Source organism: Rhinolophus hipposideros (genome assembly GCF_964194185.1).
Source record: "Rhinolophus hipposideros genome assembly, chromosome: 25".
Classification (NCBI taxonomy): Eukaryota; Metazoa; Chordata; class Mammalia; order Chiroptera; family Rhinolophidae; genus Rhinolophus; species Rhinolophus hipposideros.
In genome coordinates this window covers 488,866-515,313 of record NC_138071.1, presented here as the reverse complement: position 1 = coordinate 515,313, position 26,448 = coordinate 488,866, and the positions used below count along the sequence as shown (strand labels likewise).

The 26,448-nt window shown below is 35.8% G+C and overlaps 1 protein-coding gene across 1 annotated transcript in view; it reads left to right on the top strand.

The window, feature by feature from the left end:
• Positions 1 to 26,448, top strand: part of TMEM168 (transmembrane protein 168) — a 46,801-nt gene that overhangs the window by 7,103 nt on the left and 13,250 nt on the right. The gene's annotated exons all lie outside the window — the stretch shown is intronic.

Below are 26,448 nucleotides of genomic sequence, written 5' to 3'. Positions count from 1 at the left end.
CTCGGTGCAACTCTCTGCTTTGCACCAGTCAGGTGCTGCAGAGTGATTTCCAAATGTGAGTATTGGGAGGAATACCTGGGGACTGTTTGGCTGTGGTTCTTTTTAGTGAATGTGAGGTAGGGCAGGGAGCCTGTGTGGGAGTCTCCAAGTGATGAAAACATGTGGCTACTGCCTGAGGATATCGTCCTCACTTTACTTGGCAGTGCTAGAGACTCTTAAAAGGATGATGATGATAGATAATGTAGGAAACTCTAACAAGAGTTCTCCTTCCTCTTCCTCCCTTTTTCCCAGCCCTACTTTTTCTTTTCTAAATTAGCCTCATTCATGCTTGACACCTTTCCAGATCATTAATTCTTGTTAACCAAATATCTTCTGAGTCACCAAATTCTTCTTCTTTTCTTAATATTAGTGGTCTTCAAATATGGTATGTGTACCACTGGAGGTCCACAAAGGCTTTCCAGGGAGTATGTCAGCAAAGATAATTTTAAGAAAATCAATTTTCAGATTCTCATCTTCCATTCTACTCTTTCTTAAAGCTACTCTACTTGAGAATGCCTTTCAGTCTACCTGTGGAGCGGTATCTCACTGGGGTTTTCATTTGCACATCTCTAATGATTAATGATGTTGAGCATCTTTTAATGTGTATGTTGGTCATCCACTTATCTTTGTTATTCAGCTATCTATTGACAGCTTTTGCTCATTATTAAATTGGGTTATTTGTCTTATGATTGAATTTTAAGAGTTCTTTGTATGTTCTAGGTACAAAAGTCTTCTGTGAGATACATGATTTGGAAATGTTCTCCCAGTCTGTGGCATGTCTTTTTTTCTTAATGATACCTTTTGAAGAGTACAAGTTTTTCAATTTTACGAAGTCCAGTTTATTGTTTTCTTTTATGGACTGTGCTTTTAGTATCATATCTAAAAAATCTTTGCTCAACTCTAGATCACAAAGATTTTCCTCCCATAGTAGTTTTCTTTTAGTAGTTTTATTGTTTTAGCTTTTACATTTAGATGTTTGATTTATTTTGAATTGGTTTGTGTTTATGAAATGAGGTAAAAGTTTTTTTGTGTTTTTTTTTTTTTTTAAATATGGCTTTCTAATTGTTCCAGCACCATTTGTTGGAAAGGTTATCCTTTCCCCTGCTGAATTGCCTTGGCACCTTTGTCTAAAATCCATTAAATATAAATGTAAGGCTTTACTTCAGAGCTCTCTTTTTTGTTCCATTGACCTCTAGACATCTGTCTGTCTATCCTTATACTAGTAATATGCTGTCTAGTACTAGATATTTTCTAATTTCCCTTGAAATTTCTTCTTTGACCTATGGGTTGTTTAAAAGTTTGTTGTATGATATAATATTTGGGGGATTTCCCACATTTCTTTCTGTTACTGATTTCTAATTTAATTCCATGTGATTGGAAAACATAGTTTAAATGATTTTAGTCTTTTATTCAGACTTGTTTTATGGCCTGGCATGTGTTTTATTCTGGAGAATACACCATGTTCATTTAAAAATATGAGTGTTCTACTGTTGTTGGGTAAAGTGTTCTGTAAATATCAGCTACATCAAGGTGGTAGTGTTCATTTATTTATATACTTGCTGATTTTCTATTTCTATCAATACCGAGAGACTGATATTAAAAAATCATTATAATTGCTAAATTGTCTATTTCTCCTTTCAATTGTGTTATTTTCTTGCCTCATGTATTTTATTTTAGGTTTCTGTTTCTAAGTGTATATACATCTTTAATTATTATATCTTCCTGATATATTTATCTTTTTTTATCATTCTGAAAAACAGCATAATTGAGTAGTTAAAACAGAGACATAATGGTCTGCAAAGCCTTAAATACTATCTGGCTCTTTACAGAAAGAGTTTGCCAAGTCGTGTTCTAGGCCAGTGCTTTTCAAACCTTATTATATATAGGAATCATGTTGGCATCTTGTTAAAATTCTGGAGATTGGAACTAAATGATTTTAGGGAGACAGCCTAAACTCTGCATTTCTGAAAGTCTTAAAGGTGATGCAGAAACTCCTGATACAAGTACACCATTTGAGTGGCAAAGTATTTATTTAACTGTTGAAGACTAACAGGAATGTACTTGAGTTTTGTCCACATTCCCCAATTAGTTGAAATTTGGTAACTGCTGCCTGCAGTGTAGGCGTTGTGTCTTTGACGCAATTAAAATTTTTTAACGTAAGTTTTGTTCAACTAATCTTAGAGAATTCCCAAACAGTGCTTTGCCCAGTGTTCTGTGAGAATATTAATGTGCATACTCAGAGAAAAAGAGTTCAAACTTGACTATGAAATTCTTGCCTCTATCCCTCATTATGTCCATTAACTATATACCCATTGCCCCCAATACACACCTATTAACCTCTATGTGAAACACAATTTGGAAAACACTCTACTGGATTTATACAAGTTCCAACCCTTTTGACTGATGGAAACGTGAGAATATAGTGAAATGCAAAAATTTAAGACCTTTGTTAGGCCAGGACTATTTTTAGCATAATAATATTTTAATTCAAGTAACTTTTTTGTTCCCTGTCTTTTTTTCTCGATTAACTTTATTGGGGTTAAAATGGTTAGTAGAATTTTATAGGTTTCAAGTGTACTTTTCTATAATACATCATCTATATATTGTATCATGTGTTCAGCACCTAGAGTCAGTTCTCCTTCCATTGCCATATTTTTGACCCCCTTTACCCTCTTCTACCATCCTCTCACCCCCCTTTACTCTCTGGTAAGCAACCACTGAACTGTTATCTCTGTGAGTTTTTGTTTCTTTGTCTTGTTTGGTTTTTGCTTTCAGATTTATATACCACATGTGAATGAAGTCATATGGTTCTTGACTTTTTCTGACTTATTTCACTTAACATGATAATCTCAAGATCCATCCATGTTGTTGCAAATGGCAATGTTTCATCTTTTCTTATGGCCTAGTAATATTCCATTGTGTATATGTACCAAATCTTTATCCAATCATCTATTGAAGGACACTGGTTGTTTTTAGGTCTTCACCACCATGAATAATGCTGCAGTGAATGTAGGGGTACATATATCTTTATGTATGAATGTTTTCAGACTTTTTGGTTATATACACAGAAGAGGGATTGCTGAGTCGTATGGTAATTGTAGTCTTAATTTTTTGAAGATCTTCAGTACTATTTTCCATAGTGCCTGCACCAATTTACATTCTTACCAGCAGTGTACATATGAGGGTTCCTTTTTTCCCACAGACTCTCCAGCACTTGTTATTTTCTGTCTTATTGATAATAGTCATTCTAACAGGTGTGAGGTGCTATCTCCTTGTGGTTTTGATTTGTATATATCTGTTGGTCATTTGTATGTCTTTTTGGAAGAAGTGTCTGTTCAGGTCCTTGGCCCATTTTTTAACTGGATTGTTTGTTTTTTATTGTTGAGTTGTATGAGTTCTTTGTATATTTTGGATGCCCCTTAGCAGAGGTGTTGTTTGCAAATATCTTCTCCCATTCAGTTGGTTACCTCTTTGTTTTGTTGATGGTTTCTTTTGCTGTGCAGAAGCTTTTTAGTTTGATCTAGTCCCATTTACTTCCCTTGCCTTTCATGTCAAATTCATAAAATCTTCTTTGAATCCAAGGTCCATAAGCTTAGTACCTATGCTTTCTTCTATGCAGTTTATTATATTTTCAGGTCTTATGTTTAAGTCTTTGATCCATTTTGAGTTAATTTTTGTGTATGGTGACAGATAGGAGTCTAATTTCAATCTGTTGCACTGGCTTTAATTTTCCCAGCACCATTTATGAAAGAGGGTTTCATTTCTCCATTGTGCTTTTTTGGGGCCTTTTGTTGAAAATAATCTGCCGATATACGAGGTCGGACAATTAAGTTCTCCAACTTGTTACAACAATTTTGCTAACTGTTTTTGGTATCTGAAGGATTACTCTATGAATTTGTATCAACTGGAGAAACAGTTAACCATGTTTACTCTTTGGAAGTACAGAAAAGTCTGTGTGGAAAAGTTACATGAAAATGACCTCTGCTTTTTGCCAACAAGTCATGGCTCTTGCATCACAACAATGCACCAACTCACACGGCGCTGTCTGTGAGGGAGTTTTTAGCCAGTAACCAAATACTGTATCGAAACACCTTCCCTACTCACCTGATCTGGCCCCCAATAACTTCTTTCTTTATCCAAATATAAAGAAAATATTGAAAGGAATACATTTTGATGACATTCAGGACATCAAGGGTAATATGATGACAGCTCTGATGGCCATTCCAGAAAAAGAGTTCCAAAATTGCTTTAAAGGGTGGACTAGGTGCTGGCGTCAATGCATAGCTTCCCAAGGGGAGTAACTGCGAAGGTGACCATAATGATATTCAGCAACGAGGTATGTAGCAGTTTTTCTAGGATGAGTTCACGAACTTAATTGTCAGACTTTGTATATGTGGGTTTATTTCTGGATTCTCAGTTCTGTTCCATTGGTCGGTGTGTCTGTTTTACTACCCATACCATGCTGTATGGATTATTGTCACTTTGTATTACAAATTGAAATCAGGAAATGTGATACCTGCAGCCTTGTTCTTTTTTTTTAGGATTACTTGGGCTCTTCGGGGTCTTTTGTTATTCCATACAAATCTGACGATTTTTTTGTTCTATTTCTTCAAAAAAATTAGGATTATTAGGATTTTGATGGATATTGCATTAAATCTATATATTGCTTTGGCTAATATGGCCATTTTAACTTACGTTGATTCTTTCAATCCACGAACACAGAATGTCTTTCCATTTCTTTGTGTCTTCAATTTCTTTTAATAATGTGTTACAGTTTTCACTGTATAGGTCCTTCCCATCCTTTGTTAAGTTTATTCCTCAGGTATTCTTTTTGTTGCCTTTGCAAAAGGAATATTTATTTCATTTCTTTTAATGAAATTTAATTGTTAGTGCATAAAACAATGGATTTTTGTACATTGATTTTATATACTGCAACTTGACTGTATTTGCTTATTGTTTCCAACAACTTTTTGGTTCAGTCTTTGTGCTTTCTATATAAAGAATTGTGTCATCTGCAAAAAGTGACAATTTAACTTCTTCATTCCCAATTTGGATGCCTTATAGTTCTTTCTCTTGCCTGATTGCTCTGGCTAGGCCTTTCAATAGTATTTTGAATAACACTGGTGAGAGGGGGAAGCCCTGTCTTACTCCTTATTTTAGGGGGGAAGTTTTCATTTTTTTGCTATTAAGTATTAGCTGAGGGATTGCCATCTATGGCTTTATTGAGGAACTTTCATTATTGAGTGTTTTAATCATAAATGGATGTTGTAACTTGTCAAATGATTTTTCTGCATCTACTGATAGAATCATGATTTTATCCTTTATTTTGTTTATGTGATGTATCCTATTGATCGGTTTGTATTTGTTGAACTGTCTTTGTGCCCCTGGAATGAGCCCCACTTCATTGTGATGTATAATCTTTTTAATGTATTATTGTATTCAGTTTGCTAGTATTTTGTTTAGTATTTTTGCATCTGTATTCATCATAGATATAATTCTAGTTTTCCTTTCTTTGGTTATTTTTACCAATTTTGGTTTTAGAATAATGTTGGCTTCATAAAATGGATTAGAAAGTATTGCCTCTTCAATTTTTTGGAAAAGTGTGAGGAGGACAGATATTAGATCCTCTTTGAATGTTTGGTAGAATTCATTTGTGAAGCCATTCAGTTCTGGAGTTTTGCTTTTACTGAGATTTTGGATGACTATTTCTATTTCCTTAGTGTTCATCAGTCTATGTAGATTTTTCAGTTCTTTGTGATTCAGTCTAGAAAGGTTATAAATTTCTAAGAACTTGTCCATTTCTTCTAGATCATTGAATTTGGTGGTCTATAGTTATTCGTAGTATTCTTGTATGATCATTTGTATTTCTGTGGTTTCTGTCTTAACTTCTTTTTCATTTCTGATTTTATTTGTATCTTTTTTCTTTTCTTTAGTGAATCTGTCCAAGTGTCAATTTTATTAATATTTTCAAAGAACCAGCTCTTCGTTACATTAATTTTTTGTACTGTCTTTTTGTTCTCTACTTCATTTAGTTCTGCTCTGATATTTATTTCTTTCCTTCTGCTGACTTTGGGTTTTATCTGTTCCTCTTTTTTTTAATTCTTTAAGATGTAATGTTAGATTATTTACTTGGGCTTGTTCTTATTTCTTGAGATAGGCCTGTAATAATATAAATTTTCCTCTTAATCCTGCTTTCACAGTATTGCACTAATTTTGATACAATGTATTTTCATTCTTATTTGAGTCTATGTATCTTTTGATATCTCCTTTTATTTTCCTTTGAACACAGTTCTTTAGTAGTACGTCATTTAAACTAGTATGTCATTTAATCTAGTATGTATTTGCAGTTTTTCCTGCTTTTTGCAATTGATCTCCAATTTCAAAGCATTGTGGACAGAGAATATGCTCAGTATGATTTCAGTCTTTCTAAATTTGCTGAAACTAGTTTTATGTCTTAACACATGGACTATCCTTGAGAATGTTGAGTGTTCATTAGAGAAGAACGTATGGTTTGGTGTTCTTGAATGAAGAGCTCTATAAATGTCAGTTATGTCCGTTTGGTAATGTGTCATTTAAGACTGATATTTCCTTATTGATTTTCTGTTTGGTTGATCTATCCATAGGTGTCAATGGAGTATTTAGATCCCCTACTACAATTGTGTTGTGGTCAATTTCTCCTTTTAGTTCTGTTAGTAGTTGCTTTGTATATTTTGGTGCTCCCTGATTTGGAACATATATGTTGATAAGTGTTATGTTTTCTTGTTGTATTGTCTTCTTTATCATTATGAAATGTCCATCTTTGTTTCTTGTTTCCTTTTTTATTCTGAAGTCTGTTTCATCTAAGTATGAATACACCAGTTTTTCTCTGGATGCCATTTGCTTGGGGTATTATTTTCCACCCTTACAAGTTTTGTCCTTGTAACTGAGGTGCATCTTTTGGAGGCAGCATATGATTGGGTTTTTTTTCCTTTTTTTGATCCAGTATGGTACTCTGTGCCTTTTTATTGGTGAGTTCAGTCCATTTGCATTTAGGGTGATTATTGATATGTGAGGATGTCCTGTGGCCATTGTATCTTTGTTTTCTGGTAGTTTGATGTCTCCATTGTTTCTTTGTCTTTCTGTTTCTGCCTGCTATTTTAATATGGTGGTGGTCTGTGAATTTGTTTTCCTCTATTTCCTTTTTTTATGTTACATGTCTCAGTTCTGGATTTTTGTTTTTTCTTTCCTTTTTCTTTCTTTCTTTTTTTTGTTTTTTGAGTGGTTTCCATTAAGTTTAAGTAAAAGAAAGTTTCATATATACAGTAGTACCTTTTCTTCAGTACGCTTCTTATCTTCATCCCCTCTTGCAGATTCAGACCTTTACTCTCTCCCCTTTTATGTTTTTATTTTCACAAGTTATCCCTATTTATGCTGTGAGTTAACTTCTGAGTTACAGTAGCAAACTGTTTATTTCTTTTTTATTTTTTTTAGTGTTTTTTTTTTTCCTTCTTCTTTACCCTTTATGTTACGTTTAAGTGTGTGGTACCCTGTTTTGTGTAGGGGTTGCCATTTCCTGCTTCTGTCTGTCTGTAGTACTGCTCATGGTTTTGTGTTCTTTTGATTTCTTTGTTTCAGGTTGAATAGCCTCCTTCAGTATTTCATGTAATACAGGTCGTGTTAAAAATTTTCCTCAACTTCTGTATGTCTGGAAAAGTCATTTTTCGTCCTTCATATCTAAAGGGTTTCTTTGCTGGATATATTATTCTTGGCTCATAATTTCTCTCTTTCAATAGTTTGAATATTTGATTTCATTCTCTCCTGTTTGTAGAGTTTCCTTTGTAAGTTACCATATTCTTTTCCCTGGCTGCTTTGAGAATTCTTTCTTTGTCATTAATTTTTGATGGCTTCTATACAGTGTGCCTTGGAGAAGGCCTGTTGGGATTGAGGTAATTAGGTGTTCTGTTTCCTTCTTGGATTTGAGGATCCAGTTCTTTCCACAAGTTTGGGAAGTTCTCATCGAGTATTTCTTTAAGTATACTCTCTGTTCCCTTCTCCCTTTTTTGTTTTTCTGGTACACCCATTCTTATGTTGCTCTTTCTGATGGAGTCAGAAAATTCTTGTAGAGTTCTTTCATTTCTTATAACTCTCAAGTCTCTCTTCTTCCATCTGTGTCATTTCCAGATTTCTGTCTTTGATGTCACTAATTCTTTCCTCCATCTGGTCAGCTCTACTACCTAAGCTTCCTATTTCATTCTTCATTTCTTTTATTGAGTTTTTCATCTCCAGAATTTCTGTTTGGTTATTTTTTTTTAATTTCAATCTCTTTGGTAGAATATTCATTTTATTCTTTGATTGTGCTTGTGAGGCATGGAACTGCCTGTCTGTGTTTTCTTGCATCTCATTTAGTTTGTTAAGAACAGCAATCTTGAATCCTCTGTCATTTAAGTTACATATTTCCATGTCTTTAAGTTTTCTTTTCTAGAGACTTTTCATTTTCTTTCTGAGCTGCCTAGTTACCTTGGTTATTCATAGCAATCAGTGAATTGTTATTTCTCTTAGACATTCAGAGGAGTGGGTTCTGCAGCAGGTTAATAGGAAGAGGTCTTTCTTTTGCTTTCCAGTAGGTGTCGGTAGAGTGTTTTATTATCTGTCCGACTGCAGCCTTTTATTCTCTCTCACACTGTAGTGTTATATTTTCTCTGCACTGTCTGGCTTGTCACAGAATGGCGGTGGTTCCCTGTAAGTTGGGCTTCTGTGTGAGCAGGTCACCTGGATCACAGGGCACCACCTCTATGAGGGGATGCGGAGAGCTTCTGAAGTTCCAAAGCTCTTCCTGCACCAGTTTCTGAGCCTTTGTGTTTCAGCGGCTCTGTTTGCCCCTGCAGGGATCAGCCCAGATAAGTGGGGACAGGGACGGGGTGGGTTGTGAAAGGTGGCTGTGAACGATGGTGGCAACCACCAGCACAGCCAGTCCTGCACCCAGGGCTCCCTCCCCTTAGCCAGAACTAGTTTGGCTGTAGTTCTCAGGACTGCAAATAGTCTGTTCTTTTGATCTGACACTGCTACTGTTCTGCTTCTAGCACTGGACAGAGCTCTCTCGGGGTGGACGAGCTCTGGGAGGGTTGGAAGGGGGCTGCTAGGCTCCATGCCTATGCCTTTCATTTTCTGCAGTGAGGGCTAAAACCACCGTTTTCACCCTTCTTTCCTCAGTCTTTGCTCAGAGGTCTCTGCTGTGAGCATTGGATCCAGCCGTGTTATATGCTGATCCCTCAGGCGGGACTGTGGGCCATAAGGGGAGTGCTAGCAGTCAAATTCTTTCCTCTCCTGAATCTGTGGTCCCTCCGGGATGCAGTGAGCTCGGAGCTTCGAGCTCCAGCCTGCTCCTGCGCCCGCGTGGCCCGCATATCCGCACTTCCCACTTCCTTCCTCCCCTGCTCTCCCAGTTTCCCCATCTTTAGATAATTTTAGTTGTGCGTCTCTTAGTCTTACCTGTCTGCTACTCAGGGAATCCTTTGTGGAATTGTAGCTGTTCAATTTGTTACTAATTCCAGGGGAGATTTCAAGAGGCTCTCCTCACTCCCCCATTTCTATGACGTAATCCATGTGCATTTGAAAAGAATCTGTTTTGGCTGAAAAATTCCCTAAGTATCTCTTATGGTCACCTGGACTAATGTCATTTAAGGCCACTATGTCTTTGTTGATTTTCTGTCTCGATGATCTGTTCATTTGTGTGAGTGGGGTGTTAAAGTCCCCTGCTATTATTGTTATACTGTCAGTCTTTTTGTTTATGCCCACTAATATTTTCTTTATGTACTTAGGTGTTTCTGTGTTGGGTGCATTGATGCTTACAAGTGTTATATCCTCTTGTGAATTGAGCCATTTATCATTATGTAGTGTCTTTTTTGTCCTTTGTTGCAGTCTCTTTAATGTCTATTTTGTCAAACAAAAGTATTGTTATCCCAGCTTTTTTGTTTGTTTCCATTTGCACGTGTTATCTTTTCCATCCCATCACTGTCAGTCTGTGTGTGTCTTTTGAGCTGAAGTCTCTTAAGGGCAACACATACATGGGTCTTTTTTTTCTTAATTGAGCCACCCTAAGTCTTTTGATTAGAGCATTTAGTCCATTTTCATTTAAAATAATTTTCAATAGATATGTACTTTTGCCATTTTATTATCTGGTTGCTTTTTGTAGTTCTCTGTTCCTTTCTTTTTTTCTTGATGTATTCTCTTGTTCATTGATGACTTTCTTTCGTGATATGTTTTAATCACTATTTTTTGTGTACCTGTTGTAGATTTTTGTTTTGCAATTACCTTGAGATTCATATATATACAAATCTGTTTTTGTATTAGTCTATTTTACATTGATGATTACTTAAGTTCGAATACATTCAAATTCTAAAAGTCCTGCATTTTTATTCACCCTCAATGTTTGTTTTTGAATCATGTTTTCCATCTTCTGTGTGTATGTGTGTATCCAAAATTTGCTATTGTGATACCCTTGATCTTATAGCAGTTTTTTTCTTTTAATCTTCGTACTAGCTTTATAATTGGTTGATCTATTGCTTTTACTAAATGTTTGCCTTTCTGAGATGTTTTTCCCCTGTATTTTCTTATTTTTAGTTTTGAATATTTTTTTTCCCACTTAAAGAAGTCCCTTTAGCTTTAGCATTTCTTCTATTGTTGGTTTAGTGGTGACTAATTCCTTTAGCTTTTTCTTGTCTGGGAAACTTGATCTTTTCAATTCTGAATGGTAACTGTTTTGGGTAGAGTATTCCTAATTGTAGGGTTTTTTTCTTTTCATCACTTTGAATATATTATGCCATTTTCTTGCCTCCACAGTTTCTGCTTAAAAATCAGTTGATAGTCTTATGGGAGTTCCCTTATATGTAATCAGCTGCTTTTCTCTTGCTGCTCTTAAGATTGAAGCTTTAAAATATATATTTTTTTAACTTTTTACTCAGTTCCTTTTCTTGCTACAGTACTTTAAATACATTGGGGTTGGTTTTGTTAAAGATTTTTTGGGGAGGGGGAACAGGACTTTATTGGGGAACAGTGTGTACTTCCAGGACTTTTTTCCAAGCCAAGTTGTTGTCCTTTCAATCTTAGTTGTGGAGGGCGCAGCTCAGCTCCAGGTCCAGTTGCCGTTGCTAGTTACAGGGGGCGCAGCCCACCATCACTTGCGGGACTCGGGGAATCGAACTGGCAGTCTTGTGGTTGAGAGCCCACTGGCCCATGTGGGAATCGAACTGGCAGCCTTCAGAGTTAGGAGCATGGAGCTCCAACCGCTTGAGCCACCGGGCCGGCCTCAAGATTGAAGCTTTATATGTAACATTTGACATTTTAATTATGACATGTTTTAGTGTGGGCCTCTTTGGGTTTATCTTTTGAATTCTCTGAACTTCCTTGACTTGGTTGTCTTTTTTCCTTCACCAGGTTATGCAAGTTTTTGGCCATTATTTTTTCAAATAGGTCTGTCTTTTTCTCTTCTCCTTTGGGACTCCCATGATACAAATACTGTTATGCTTGGTGGTGTCCCAGATGTCCCTTAAATTATTCTCATTTAAAATTTTTTTTCTGTTCCAATGAGGTGATTTTCACTACCTTGTCTTCCAGATCTCTGATTTGATCTTTTGCATCATTTAACTTGCTTTTGATTTCCTCTAGGGTATTTTTCATTTCAGTTATTGCATTCTTCATTTTTGACATTTTTTTCAATATTTTCTGTCTTAGTTGAAATTCTCATTGGTTTCATCCATTCTTCTCCCAAGTTCATTGAGCAGCTTTGTAACCTTTGCTTTGAACTCTTTTTGCCTGTTAGATTGCTAGTCTCCATTTTGATTCGTTCTTTTTTCTGGGATTTTGTCCTATTTCCTTTGGAACATATTCCTTTGTTTCTTCATTTTGGCTTAGGAAAGACTGCAGTGTAAGCCAAGGCCAGCCACTGGATATGGCTGGTCTGGAGCTGCTTGAGAGGGGCTCCAGCGTGGGCATGTGTGTTGGATGGGCCAGGGTAGGATTTGAGTGGAATGCCAGGGAGAGGAGAATAGTATTTGGTTAATGCAGAGTGACAGATTTGCCAACAGACTGATGAAGGAAAGTACAGCAACCTTCAGTGACACCTTCCAGCAGTTCCTTGCCCGGATAGAGTTCCCACTGATTCCTGCTCCTGTGGCACCGGCCCTAAAGTTATTCAATTTAATTTCTCCATGTGTGACCCAGGCCCTTCTCAAACTGCTGTCTCCATGATGGATTGTGGAGTCAGGTGGGTTTGTGCAGCCCATCTGAGGAGCAGAATCTCAGTCTCCCATAGCTCTTCATCTTCTTGGAAGTAATCCCTGCTGGTTTTCAAAACCAGATACTGTGGCTCCTCCTTTTCCCAGCACAGGTCCTCCAGAGCGTCCAGTGTAGGGCTCAGATACCTCACTCCTTGGGGGACCACGCCAATGATTTCCCTTCTGTTTGTGAGTCACTGCACAATGGGTGTAGCACCTGAGCAAACTGTGTCTCTGTCCCTCTTACCCATTTCAGTGTGACTTCTTTCTGTCCTTAGTTATAGATACTCTGTTCTGCTAGTCTTCAGGTTCTCAGCAATAGTTGCTCTATATGTAGTTGTAATTTGGGGATATTTGTGTGAGAAGGTGAGCTTCAGATTTACCTACTCTGCCATCTTGACTGGCAGTCAGTCTGGTCTTGGTTTTATTACTCAGCTGTTGGATTTTCTGAAATTTGAATAACTTACAATTTTCATAAGGATAAAAAGGAAGGAAAGTGTCTAGATACCCAAGGAAGCATATCCCATCTTGCTCTTATGTTTAGAGAGTCTCTTTGAAATTTTCCTTTGAGATTTCATATGCCTTTCCTTGCCAACCATTGTCATTTGCAGATTTGGAGGTTTGATGCGAACTTTTTGTAGAAGCCCTTTGACCCAAACCAGAAAGACCAAAGTCGCAATTGATTCTTCTATGGGGGATGCAAATTGTAATATAATCAATATAATATAATATAACATAATATAATATATAAATATAACTAATGTAATATAGTTAATATACCATAATATAATGTATAAAATATAATTAACGATATAAAATATAAATATAGTAATACATAATACTGGGTCTTACATTAATTTTTGCTTCAAAAGACGTAGTAGAGCTGATTGTCCTGCTAGATCTTATTTTTAGAGAAACACGGTATTTCCTTCACCAGGTTAGGGAAGTTTTCTGTCATTTTTCCATTAAGTAGGTTTTCAATTCCTTGCTCTCTTCTCCTCTCGTACCCCTGTGATGCAGATGTTGCTACACTTCATGTTTTCCCAGAGGTCCCTTAAAACTTTCCTGATTTTTTTGGATTCTTTTTTCTTTTTGCTGTTCTGACTGGGTGTTTTCTGCTACCTTAACTTCTAAATTGCTGATTCAATCCTCTGCTTCATCTAATTGTTGATCCCCATAATGTATTCTTCATTTCAATTATTGTAGTCTTCGTTTCTGACTGGTTCTATTTTTGATTTCTATGTCCATTTTTATGTTTCCTATTACTTTGTTAAACTTCTCACTGAGTTCATTGAGCATTGTTATAACCAGTGTTTTGAACTCTCCATCTGATAGAGTGCTTGTCTCCATTTTGGTTAGTTCTTTTTGTAGAGCTTTGTTCTGTTCTGTTATTTGGGACATGTTTCTTTGTCTCCTCATTTTGTCTGCCTCCCTGTGTTTGTTTCTATGTACTAGGTAGGGCTGCTATGTCTCCTGGTCTTAGTAGAGTGGTCTTATGTAGTAGGTGTCCTGTGGGTCCCAGTGGTGCAGTCTTTCTGGTCACCTAAGCCTTGCAATCCAGGTGTGTCCCTTGTGTGGGTTGTGTGTGCCCTCCTTTTGTAGTTGAGCCTTGGTTGCTGTTTGGACATCAGTGGAAGTGATTGACCCTCAGGTTGATTAGTTGTGAGGACTGGCCAGGACTACAGTGGAGGAGCTGCTATGCAGGGGCTGATCCTACAGAGCATGTTTCGCTTTAGCAGGGCTCTGATGCCTGCCCAGTCTGCCCTTTGGGTGTGTCATTTGTGGAGGCAGCTGAGTGGTGCTCTGGCTTGGCCCAAACCTGGCCACTGGATGTGCTGGCTACAGAGCCTCCTGGCAGTGTCCCTGCCACAGGCCAAGTTTAGCTGCAGCCTGTGCCCTAGCTGGGGCCACCTGGCATGAGCCACAAAAGCTTTTAAACTTCTTTTTTTCCCGAAATTTTAATGACTGGAGATAATTTTACCATTTTAATATAATAACACTTGCCATTTATTAATTGTTTTCTCTGTGCTATCCTCAATTTTGTAATAAACTTTTTTTTTATTAATTTAATCCTCATGACACTGAGATAGGTACCATTATCCCATTTTATAGATAAGGGACTTGCTTGTAAGATTCGGAAATTTGTTCAAGACTACCTAGCTGATATGAATCCGGGCAATGTGCTTCACAGCCTTCACTCTTAACTACTTTACTTAGTTCCATGTATTTTTAGAGTTGAAAATGAGCATAGAAATTATTTAGTGTAACCTGTTTATTTTGCCCATGGTGAAAGGTAAGATTCAGTTGATGGATCAAGTTTGATTTCCTTATCAGTGTTGTTTCACCTTTATTAAGATTGCAGTCCCCCAAAGTTTCTATTTTTGCTACCTCTTTTGAGGATACTAAGAAAAAAAATTTTGTTAATGCATTTACTAGGGCCTTAACTCTACACCAAGATTTCATATGTAACAGTACTCATTTAGATGAAAAAGTAATAGTCATTTAGAGTTGTGTTATTTTGCTCATAATGACCTATTTCAATTTAAAAATGCTTTATTGCAAAATACAACTACTATTTTTTGTGCTAGACATATTTCTAATCTATAGAATAAGCTAATACAAATAAGTATCCTGCTTTTATAGATTCAGACTCAAAAGGTCAATTAATTTGTTCATGCTGCTTTTTAAAGTTAATGAAAGCATAACAATTTCAATTAATTTTCTGCTAAGATTATAAAGAGCAAATAATAACAGATCATCTGTTGTCTATGAATTATGATCATTAAACATCTGAATATCTGTTTATTTAGTCCTGTTGTGTTCAGTATTGTCAGTGTTATATAATGGACATGAGAATATTGAGTAATATTATTAATGAACATTTTAATTGGAACTTTATGAGGCTTCCCACTTGAGTCGTCTGCAAATTGATTGGCAGTTGAACTTTATCATTTATCTAGTTCACTGCTAAATTATAAACTGTTTAATAATTTTTCTAGTGGTAGAAACTATATTTGAATTTCACACTAAAAATCTTATTACTAGTAGCTTTATAGAATTCTTCAAGGTAATGCAGAAAAAGTCAGTTACAACCATTGGTATTCTATACACATGAATACTTAAAGAAAGGCCAGTCTCTAAACTTGACATATTTAAATAAATAGGGCCAAGCTTAAAATAAATACTTCTAGTCCTACTTTCAGGAACGGCAATTTTTGTTCTTTTTCCTGTAGGAAATACAAAAAATTGATAGAAAATTAATGTCTTAACTAAAGAAAAATGGTTTGACTAAACAAAATCAAAGTAAATGGTTTTTGATGGTACAACATTCTAATCTTCTGCCATTTACAGGTCAAAATTATTTCCCAATTCAAAATTATTTCCCAATTCTAAGTAGAATGTCAGATTCCATAATCTTTACATATGCTTTTTCTTCAATGTGTATATTTTTTCTCTATGTCATGAAGTTTTCTAGTAATTCTTGATATAGAAAGGCTATTTATGTACCTGAACTTCTCATTCTTGCTTCTAAAAACTATCCTGATTTTAGGATTAACGTGTAGGGTTTGTTTTCTTTTAAAGAGGATGGTGGTTCCTTGTAATTTTATTTTTTAAAAATCCTATAATTATCTCTGTGTAGCAAAATAAATAGACATGCTTATAACATTATTGGCAGACCAATTCTATTTGGGCAGACTTTTTTTTAAATATATGCTTTTAGGTAGCAATGCACCTTCCTTTAAAATCCTCATCACCATTTTTACTTCCACAGCCGCTTCATGTATCTGTTTTTCTGGCCTTCAAAGGCATTTGAATTTGTGATCCTCACTTTAAATTACAACATGGTGAATTATTTAGTTTCTTATATGCTGTGTTGATCAGAAACATCCTTAGTTTTGTAGAGTTAAAGGTAGAAATAATAAAGTCATGTGTTGGTCATGTTATTCAGTAATTTTTTTTTTTTTTTAGTAATTCTGTTGTATGAATGGCTGACATATTTGAAAATAATCCTTTTATGTGAATAGGATGACCAAAGTGTTTTTATTATAATAGAGCAACATATGAAGTAGAAGGTGTAGAAATTGAAAAGAAAGTAATGAAATATCAATACTTGTAGATAAAATGATTACAGTGGTACCTTGGTTTTCGAACATAATCTGTTCCGGAAGACCTAGTTCTGAAACGTTTGAAAACCGAGGCACAGTTTCCCACAGAAGGTAATGCAAAATGGATGAATCTGTTCTAGACCTTTAAAATCAACCCCTAAAACTGCAAATTTAGCATGAATTTTTCTATCTAATAAAACCATAGATCCATAAAATTTACGGTGTTCATAAACCAAAGTGTTCGTCAGTGGATACGTTCGAAAACCGAGGTGTACCACTCTACCTGGAAAACCTAATAGTTAAGTGAAAAACCAATTGAAAATGCTGTTGTGAAAACAGTTGTGAAAATTACTTTGCATTTTTGAAGTTGTAAAAGATTGTTTTTGCTTACTGATAACAGTTATTAACCCACCAATATGAAAACTGTGTAAATTTTTATGGACTTACATAAGTTGTAATAAGAAGATATAAAAGGTGATTGTAGTAAAAATGCATATATTTATTTTTTGTTTCATATTTTTATATTTTTATTTACCACATCTGTCCTGTCTCTACCTCCTTGCTGTCTGGCAACCACAAACTCTATGAGTTTGGTTTTGTTTGTTTTGCTGGTTTATTACTTTTTTGTTTTATTTCATATAAATGAAATCATACGGTTTTTGTCCTTTCCCAACTGACTTTTTTCACTTACTATAATACCCTCGAGATCCATCCATGTGTCCCAAATGGCAATATTTCATCCTTTTTTATGGCTGGATAATATTCCATTATATGTACACCACATCTTTTTTATCCATCCATCCATCAGTGGGCACTTACGAAGTTTCCTTCCATATGTTGGCTATTATAAATAATGCTGCAGTGAACATAGGGGTGCATATGTCTTTTTGAATTAGTGTTTTCATATTTGGATAAATACCTAGAAAAGGAATTCCTGAATTATACGGTAGCTCTATTCTTAAGGAACCTTCACACTGTTTTCCATAGTTGCTGTACCAATTTACAATCCCACCAGCAATGTAGGGGAGTTTCCTTTTCTCCACATCTTTGCCAACACTTACGTCTTGTCATTTTGATAATAGCCATTCTGACAGGTGTGAGGTGATATCTCACTGTGCTTTTGATTTGCATTTCTCTAGTAGCTAGTGAAGTTGAACATCTTTTCATATGCCTCTTGGCCGTCTGTATGTCTTCCTTGGAAAACTGTTAGATACTCTGCCCACTTTTTAATCAGATTGTTTTATTATTGTTGTTGTTGTTATTGAGTTGTATGAGTTCTTTATATATTTTGGATATTAACCCCTTATTGGAGGTGTCGTTTACAAATACCTTCTCCCATTTAGTTGGTTTCCTTTTTGTTTTGTTGGTGGTTGTTTTTGCTGTATAGAAGATTTTTATTTTGTAGTCCCATCTATTTTTTTTTGCTTTTGTTTCTCTTGCGTTTGGAGTCAAATTAACAAAAACACCTCTGAGACCAGTATCCAGAAGCTTAGTGCTTACGTTTTCTTTTATGTATTTTATTGTTTCAGGCCTTACATTCAAGTCTTTAATCCATCTTTAATTAATTTTTGTATATGGTGTAAGATAGCAGTCTAGTTTTATTCTTTTGCATATGGCTGTCCAGTTTTTTCAACACCATTTAGTGTAGAGACTTCCCTTTCTCCATTGAATATTCTTGGACCCATTGTTGTAAATTAGTTGTCTGTACATGTGTGGGGTTTTTGTGGGGCCCCCAATTCTGTTCCATTGATCTATGTGTCTCTTTTTCTGCCAATGTATCTCTTTTTCTGCTTTGATTATTGTAGCTTTGTAGTATAGTTTGAAATCAGGGAATGTGATATCACTGGCTTTCTTATTTTGTCTCTAATAGTTTGGCATTTCAGGGTATTTTGTGGTTCTATACAAATTTGAGGATTTTTTCTTCTCTATTTGTGTGAAAAGTGTCATTGGGATTTTGATACAGATTCCACTGACTCTAGATTGCTTTAGGTAATATGGACATTTTAACAAAGTTAATTCTTCCAATTGATGATCATAGAATATTTTTCCATGTCTTTGTGTCTTCAGTTTTTTTTCATTAATGTCTGGTAGTTTTCAGTGTACAGATCCTTTACTTCCTTTGTTAAGTTTATTCCTAGGTGTTTTATTCATTTTGTTGGTTGCAATTGTAAATGGAGTTGTTTTCTTAATTTCTTTTTCTGATATTTTGGTATTCATATATAGAAACACAACAGATTTTTTTATATTGATTTCGTATCCTGCAACATTACTGTATTTATTATTTGTAACAGATATTTTGTGGAGTCTTTAGTGTTTTCTCATATGAAGTCTTGTTATTTGCAAATAGTGACAAATTTATTTCTCCCTTTCCAATTTGGATATTTTTATTTCTTTTTCTTGACTAATTGCTCTGGCTAAATTTCCAGTACTATGTTGAACAACAGTATCAACAGTGGGCGTCCCGTCTTCCTCTTGTTTCTGATCTTAGAGGAAGAGCTTTCAGTTTTTCACCATTGAGTATGATGTTAGCTAAGGGTTTGTCGTATCTGGCCTTTATTATTTTAAGGTACTTTCCTCCTATACCCATTTTATTTAATTATAAATGAATGATGTGTCTCGTCAAGTGCTTTTTCTGCATCTTTTGAGATGATTGTATGATGTTTCATGTTTTGTTAACGTGGTATGTCACATTAATTGAACCATACTTGCATCCAAATCAATGAATTCCTCTTGATTTGGTATATGATTCTTTTAATGTAGTGTGTTCAATTTATTAGTATTTTGTTTAGGATTTTTGCAAATATTTTTATCATAGTTATTGGCCTGTAATTTTGTTGTGATGTCCTTGGCTGGTTTTGGTGTCAAGGTAATGTTGGCCTAGTAAAATGAATTAGGAAGTATTCGTTCCTCTTCAGTTTTTTTTAAATAATTTGAGAAGTATAGTTGTTAAATCTTTTTTGAACGTTTGGTAGCATTCACCAGTGAAGCCATCTGGTCCTGGACTTTTGTTTTTTGGGAGGTTTTTGATTGCTGTTTCAACAGCCATACTAATAGTAATCTGTCTATTTAGGTTCTCCAATTCTCCATGATTCAAATTTAGAAAGGTTCTGAGAATTTGTCTATTTCTTCGAGGTTGTCCAATTTGGTGGCATTTCATAATATTCTCAAATACTTCTTTGTATTCTGTGATATCCCTTGTAATTTCTCTTTCATTACTGATTTTATTTATTTGAGTCTTCTCTCTTCTATCCTTAGTGAGTCTAGCTGGAGGTATGTCAATTTTATTTTTTTAATCTTTTCAAAGAACAATCCCTTCAATCATTTTTTTCTACTTTTTATTCTCTATTTATTTGCTCTCTGATTTTTATAATTTCCTTCTTTTTACTGACTTTGGTCTCATTTGTTTTTCTAATTATTTAAAGTGTAATGTTAGATCATTTATGCAAGATAGGCTTGTATTTCTATAAATGTCTCTCTTAGTACTACTTTTGCTGCATCTCCCAAATTTTGATAGATTGTATTTTCATTTGTCTTTATGCATCTTTTGACTTCTTTTACTTTTTCTTTGACCCAGTAGTTGTTCAGTAACTTGTTTAATCTCCACATATTTGTGATTTTTCCAGCTTTCTTGCAGTTGATTTCTAGTTTCATACTGTTGTGTTTTAAATAGATGTTTGATAGATTTTATTCTTAAATTCATTGAGACTTGTTTTGTATCCCAGCATATGGGATACATTGAGAAGAGCGTGTATTCTGTCCTTTAGGGATGGAAAGTTCTATAAATGTTAAGGTTATCTGGTCTAATGTGTCATTTAAGGCCAATGTTTCCTAGTTGACTTTGTGTCAGGATGATCTTTCCATTGATGTAAGTGGGCTATTGAAGTCCCCTACTATTGTAAAAGTGTTAGTTTCTCCTTTAGATATGTTAATAATTTGTGTGTTTTGGTGCTTCTAGGCTAAGTGCATATATATTAATAAATGTTGTATCTTCTTGATGGATTGACCCCTTTATCATTATAAAATGTCCATCTTTGTCGCTTACCTTTTTTGTTGTGAAATCTGTTTTGCTTAAGTATGGCTATAGCCGATTTTTTTGGATACCATTTGCTTGTATCATCTTCCATTCCTTCACTTTGATGCAGTGTTTGTCTTTGGAGCTGAGATGGGTCTCGTGAAGTCATCGTATATGTAGGTCTTGTTTTTTAATCCATCCAGTTATTCTGTGCCTTTTGATTGGTGAGTTCAGTCCATTTACATTTAGAGTGACTTTGATATATGAGAATTTATTATAGCAATTTTATCTTTTGTTTTCTGGTTGCTGTGTATATCTCCATTGTTTCTTTTCCCTTGTGTTTTTGTCTGCTATTTTAGATTGATGGTTTTCTATGTTGTTTTTCTGTTTCCTCTTTTTTTATGTTTCATGTCTCAGCTCTAGATTTTTGTTTTGTGTTTATCTTGAGGTTTATATAAAATGTCTCAGATAAAAGTCCTTTTTCTTGTGATAGCATCTTATCTTCATTTGGCTATATAAGTTCAGGTTTTTTCCTTTTCCTCTTTTTTTTTTTTTGTTGTCACAAATTGTCCCTTTTTATGTTGTGTGTTTAACAAATTGTAATAGTTATAGCTATTTTTAATGTTTTTTTCCTTGTAACCTTTGCATTGTAATTGTTTATTACCCTATTCTGAAATAGAGTTGCAATTTCCTGCTTCTGTCTGTCACTTTACTCAAAGTTGTATACTTTCATCTTTTTGTTTCAGGTAGAAGAACTAATTTAAACATCTCTTGTAATGCAGGTCTTATGTTGGTAAATTCTCTCAGCTTTAATTTGTCTTCGAAAGCGTTTATTTCTCTTTCATTTCTAAAGGATAACCTTGCTGGATATATTATTCTTGGCTGCTGCTTTTGCTCTTTGAATATTTTGAATATATCATTCAAATATATCTCCTGGCCTGTATGATTTCTACTGAGAAATAGAAAAATTTAATGATAATTTAACTGGGTTTCCTTTGTAGATTACAGTCTTCTTTTCCCTGGCTGCTTTGATACTCTTTCTTTATCATTAACTTTTGAAAGCTTTAATATAAGGTGTCTTAGAGAAGGTCTTTTTGCGTTGAGATAATTAGGTGTTCTGTTAGCTTCTTGTATTTAAATATTCAGCTCTTTCCCTAATATTGGGAAGTTCTCATCAATTATTGCTTTGAATAGGCTCTCCATTCCCATCTCTCTCTCTTCTTCTGGGATACCCTTATCCCATTATTCTTAATGTTGCTGTTTCTAATGGAGTCACAAAATTTTTGTAGCGTTCTTTTATTTTTATTTTTTTAACTCTTCTTTTTTCACTTGAATCATTTGTAGATTTCTATCTTCCAGCTTGCTAATTCCCTGTCCCATCTGGTCTGCTCTATTTCCAATGCTTCCTAATACATTGTTCATCTCAGTTATTGAGTTCTTCAACTCCAGGTTTGTTTGAATTTTTTTTATAGTTTCAGTGGCTTTGGTACAAAAGTACTCCTTTTGTTCATTTATTTTATTTCTGAGCCCATTGGACTGGCTTTCTAAGTTTTCTTGTATCTCATTGAGTTTCTTCATAACTGCAGCCTTGAATTCTCTGTCATTTAAATCAGTCATCCAAGATGTTGGGTTTGATTTCTGAAAACTTGTCATTTTTTTTCCTTGTGGTACCATCTTACCTTGGTTGTTCATGGTACTCGATAGATTATTCCTCTGCCTGTGTATTTGAGATAGTGAACTTTTTTCTTGCATAGATACCTTTTTTTTTTACTTTGTTTTCTTACTACTGTGGTAACTTTTATTGTTTTTTTATTAGCTTCAGGTGTACAAAACCATGTAATAGACATTTACACCTCTCACAAAGTGATAATCACCCCCCTCCCTCAATCTACTACTTCTCTGACATCTTATATATAGTTACCATTTTGATATTAACAAATCAGCAGGTTTATTATTGGAGGTCTTTTTTTTGTTTCCCAAAATGTGGTGCTATAATGCAAGTTTGTATTTTATCTGCACTAATTGTGCTTCTGGAGTTGTGGTAGTGGGGCTAGCTGTGGTTATGGATATTAACACCTGGGTGACCAGGTTTGTGGGTGTCGCTGCTGTGTCATGACCCCCTAGGTCTCATGACACTACCACCACTATAGAGGGATGAAGCAGGTAGTGGAGAACTGGGTTCATGAGCCCTCAGCATGGCTTCTTTGTTCTTAAGGCTGCTGTAGCCTGGGGGTCATAGACACTTCTCTGCTGCTCCTATCAGTCTTCAAGGCAGTGACGGAGGAGGATGCCAGATTCTATAGCAGCGATGCTGCTTCTGGCTCCCCTCCCCTCCACTGGGCACAGTGCGGGGCCATACCATACCTCCTCCATCACTCCCACCTGAGCTAGGGCTTGGCGGGCACTGAGCTGTGTCTGTGTGCACTCTCCCTATCCTTCCCTTGTCCTACCTCCCTGATGTGTTACAGTATGCTACCTTTAGATGTGCCAATTCATGGATCACTTAGGCATGTTTGTGTGTTGGACAGAGGAACCTTTGTTGTATTATAGACCTCTGACTTGTAAATTTAAGACGTGTTGCTGACATCACTCTGAAAATGTATTTTTAATACCATTTAGGTGGAAAATGATATGTAAATATAAAAAAACCAACGTTCTGGAAATCAATAATAAAAAGATAATGGAAATGATTTCATTTATAGAAATGATTCCATTCATAGAAGAAAAGAAACATGAAATGCTTAGAAATGAGGTTTGAAAGAAACTTATGAAATTTTTGTAAAGAAATAATATAAAACTCCACTGATGGTGATAAAAGAAGACTTGAAGTAATGGAAAAATATACCATACTTTCTGGGAGAAAAAGTCAAGACTGTGCCTCGCAGACATTTGTTAGTATAGAGGAGACAGTTTTCAAAGCTGAGCTGCATTTCCGGTGCTGTCAAGAGCAGCCAAAATGAAAGCTCAGAACCTTCAGAGGTGGAATCGCTGGTAAATTGCTTCTCATTTTAAGATGACACACTGAAGGAGAAAACTTGCATCCTGACCTTGTGTCCTGTTATGATCCAACCTGGATTGACTGGTCAAACCTCGATTAAGATATATAGAGTGATAATGCCACTAGTTCCCTGGAATAAACAAAAGTTCTCTTGGAGAAGGTATTATTATTCTAGGCCTGAAATTATCTATATGATATATATTTTTTAACATACAGTAATCAGTTCATAAATATAATCAGGTATATACACACACGGCCTCAAGTGAATCAGAATCAACAGAAAAGAGAGGAACCAAAATGTGTTGAGATATTGTAATTATCAAACAGAATATTATCATACTTACTAAGTTGATAATAAATGCAAAATATTACATAGTGTTAGGAAGTTGGAAACTATACAGAAGTGACAAGGCAGACTTGAGAAAGAACTAAACAGAAGTTTTAGAATCAGAAAATAAAGTGTCTGAAATTAATTCAGTGTGTAATCTTCACAGGTTAGGTAAAGCTGAAGTGAGCATTAGTGAACTGGAAGGTATACTTCACAAGAAGAAGCACAGAAGAGAAAAAAAATAGGGAAAATACTCTACAGAAGAAAAGGGTAAAACTCAGAGGATACACTAAAAAGATTTCATCTGTATTATATTGGAGTTCCAGAAAGAAGGAAATAAAGGCCAAAGGAAATATTTGAAAGGATACACCAATAGACCAGTGGAACAGAAGAGAGTACAAAAGAGATCCCTGAATAATTGATTCAAGACAAAGTCACGTGGAATGGTTGATATTTTTAATAACTGGAAATTGGGTGTTCATATACAAAAAATGAAATTGGACCATTATCATAAAGGCCAATGACATTTAGATTATAGACCTAAATGTGAAGGGCAAAAACAGTAAGTCCTTTAGAGGATAATGTAATACATCTTATTAACCTTTGGGTGGAGGAAGATTTATTTAATAAGACATAAATGACTACATTACATTTAAGAACTTACATTAAGCCAAAAGCAGCATTAAGGGAGTCACGGGGGGAAAGGTACATGCATACCTCAGAAATAATTATAGGTTTGGTTCCAGACCATTGCGATAAAGTGAATAACACAATAAAGTGGGTCACATGAATTTTTGTTTTCCTAGTGCATATAAAAGTTATGTTTATATTATAGTGTAGTCTGTTGAGTATACGATAGCATTGTCTCAAAAAGTAATGTATGTACCTTAATTTAAAAGTAATTTATTGCTTAAAAAAAAGGCTAACCATCCTCTGAGCCTTTAGTGAGTCATAATCTTACAGGTGGAGAGTAGGCCTCAACGTTGATGGCTGCTGACTGATCAGGGTGGTAGTTGCTGAAGCAATTTCTTAAAATAAAATAAAACAATGAAGTTTGCCACACTGATTGACTTCCTTTCACAAGTGATTTCTCTATAGCATGCGATGCTGTTTGAAAGCATTTTACTCATAGTACAACTTCTTTTTTCCCCCCCTTTCTTCCGCTTCCCCACCTCCACTCCAGTTCAAGCCGTTGTTTCTCAGTCTAGTTGTGGAGGACACAGCTCCCTGGCCTATGCTGGTGGTATTATGAGCCTTGCGCTCCCCCTAGCTGAGGTCATTCATGACCGGCTGCTGGCGGCTGCTGGCCACTCACAATAGCTGCCGTGCTCCAGCCACTCATGACAGCGCACGATAGCCTGTGGCAGCACACAGCAGCCCACGCTGACCTCTGGCTTATCACGGCATCCCAGCTCCAGGAAAAGCTGTCATTCACAATTGTGCTGTAAAGGGTGGAGCTCACTGGCCTATGTGGGAATGGAACCAGCGACCTCGGCGTTAGGAGCACAGCGCTCCAACCACCTGAGCCACCGGGCCAGCCCCAGTACAACTCCTGTCAAAATCGGAGTCAATCCTCTCAAACCCATCTAAGTTTATATAATGTTCTAAACTCTTTGTTGTCGTCGCAACAGTCTTCACGGCATCTTCACCAGGAATAGATTCCATCTCAAAAACCACTTTCTTTGCTCCTCTGTAAGAAGCAGTTCCTCATCCATTCAGGTTTTGTCATGAGATTGCAGCAATTTGAGTCACATGTCCAGGCTCCACATTTTATTCTATCTCTCTATTTCCACAACTTCAGTGACTTCCTCTACTGAAGTCATGAACCCTTCAACTTCCCCCAGGAGGGTTGGAATCAGCTGCTTCCAAACTCCTGTAAATGTTGCTGTTTTGACCTCTTCCCATGAATCACAATTGTTCGTGGTGGCATCTAGTACGGTGAGTCCTTTCCAGAAGGTTTTCAATTGACTTTGTGGAGATCCTTCAGGGGAATCACTGTCTATAGCAGTTACAGCCTTAGAAAAGGTATTTCTGTGCTGGCAGAATTGGATAGCCACGTGCAAAAGAATGAAACTGGACTGCTATCTGTCACCATGTACAGAAACTAACTCAAACTGGATCAAAGACTTAAGCATAAGACCTGACACAATAAACTGCATAGAAGAAAACATAGGTACTAAACTCGTGGACCTTGGGTTCAAAGAGCATTTTATGAATTTGACTCCAAGGGCAATGGAAGTAAAAGTTAAAATAAACAAATGGGACTATATGAAACTTAAAAGCTTCTGCTCAGCAAAAGAAACCATCGACAAAATAAAGAGGCAATCAACTGAATGGGAGAAGGTTTTTGCAAACTGTGCCTCCAATAAGGGGCTAATATCCGAAATATACAAGGAACTCATGAAACTGAACAACAAAAAAAAAAACAACCCAATTGAAAAATGGGCAGAGGACCTGAAGAGACATTTCTCCAAAGAGGACATACAAATGGTCAATAGACATATGAAAAAATGCTCAACATCACTAATCATCAGAGAAATGCAAATAAAAACTGCAATGAGATATCACCTCACCCCAGTCAGAATGGCTTTCATCAACAAGACAAATAGTAACAAGTGTTGGAGAGGCTGTGGAGAAAAAGGAATCCTCATACACTGTTGGTGGGAATGCAGACTGGTGCAGCCGTTATGGAAGGCAGTGTGGAGGTTCCTCAA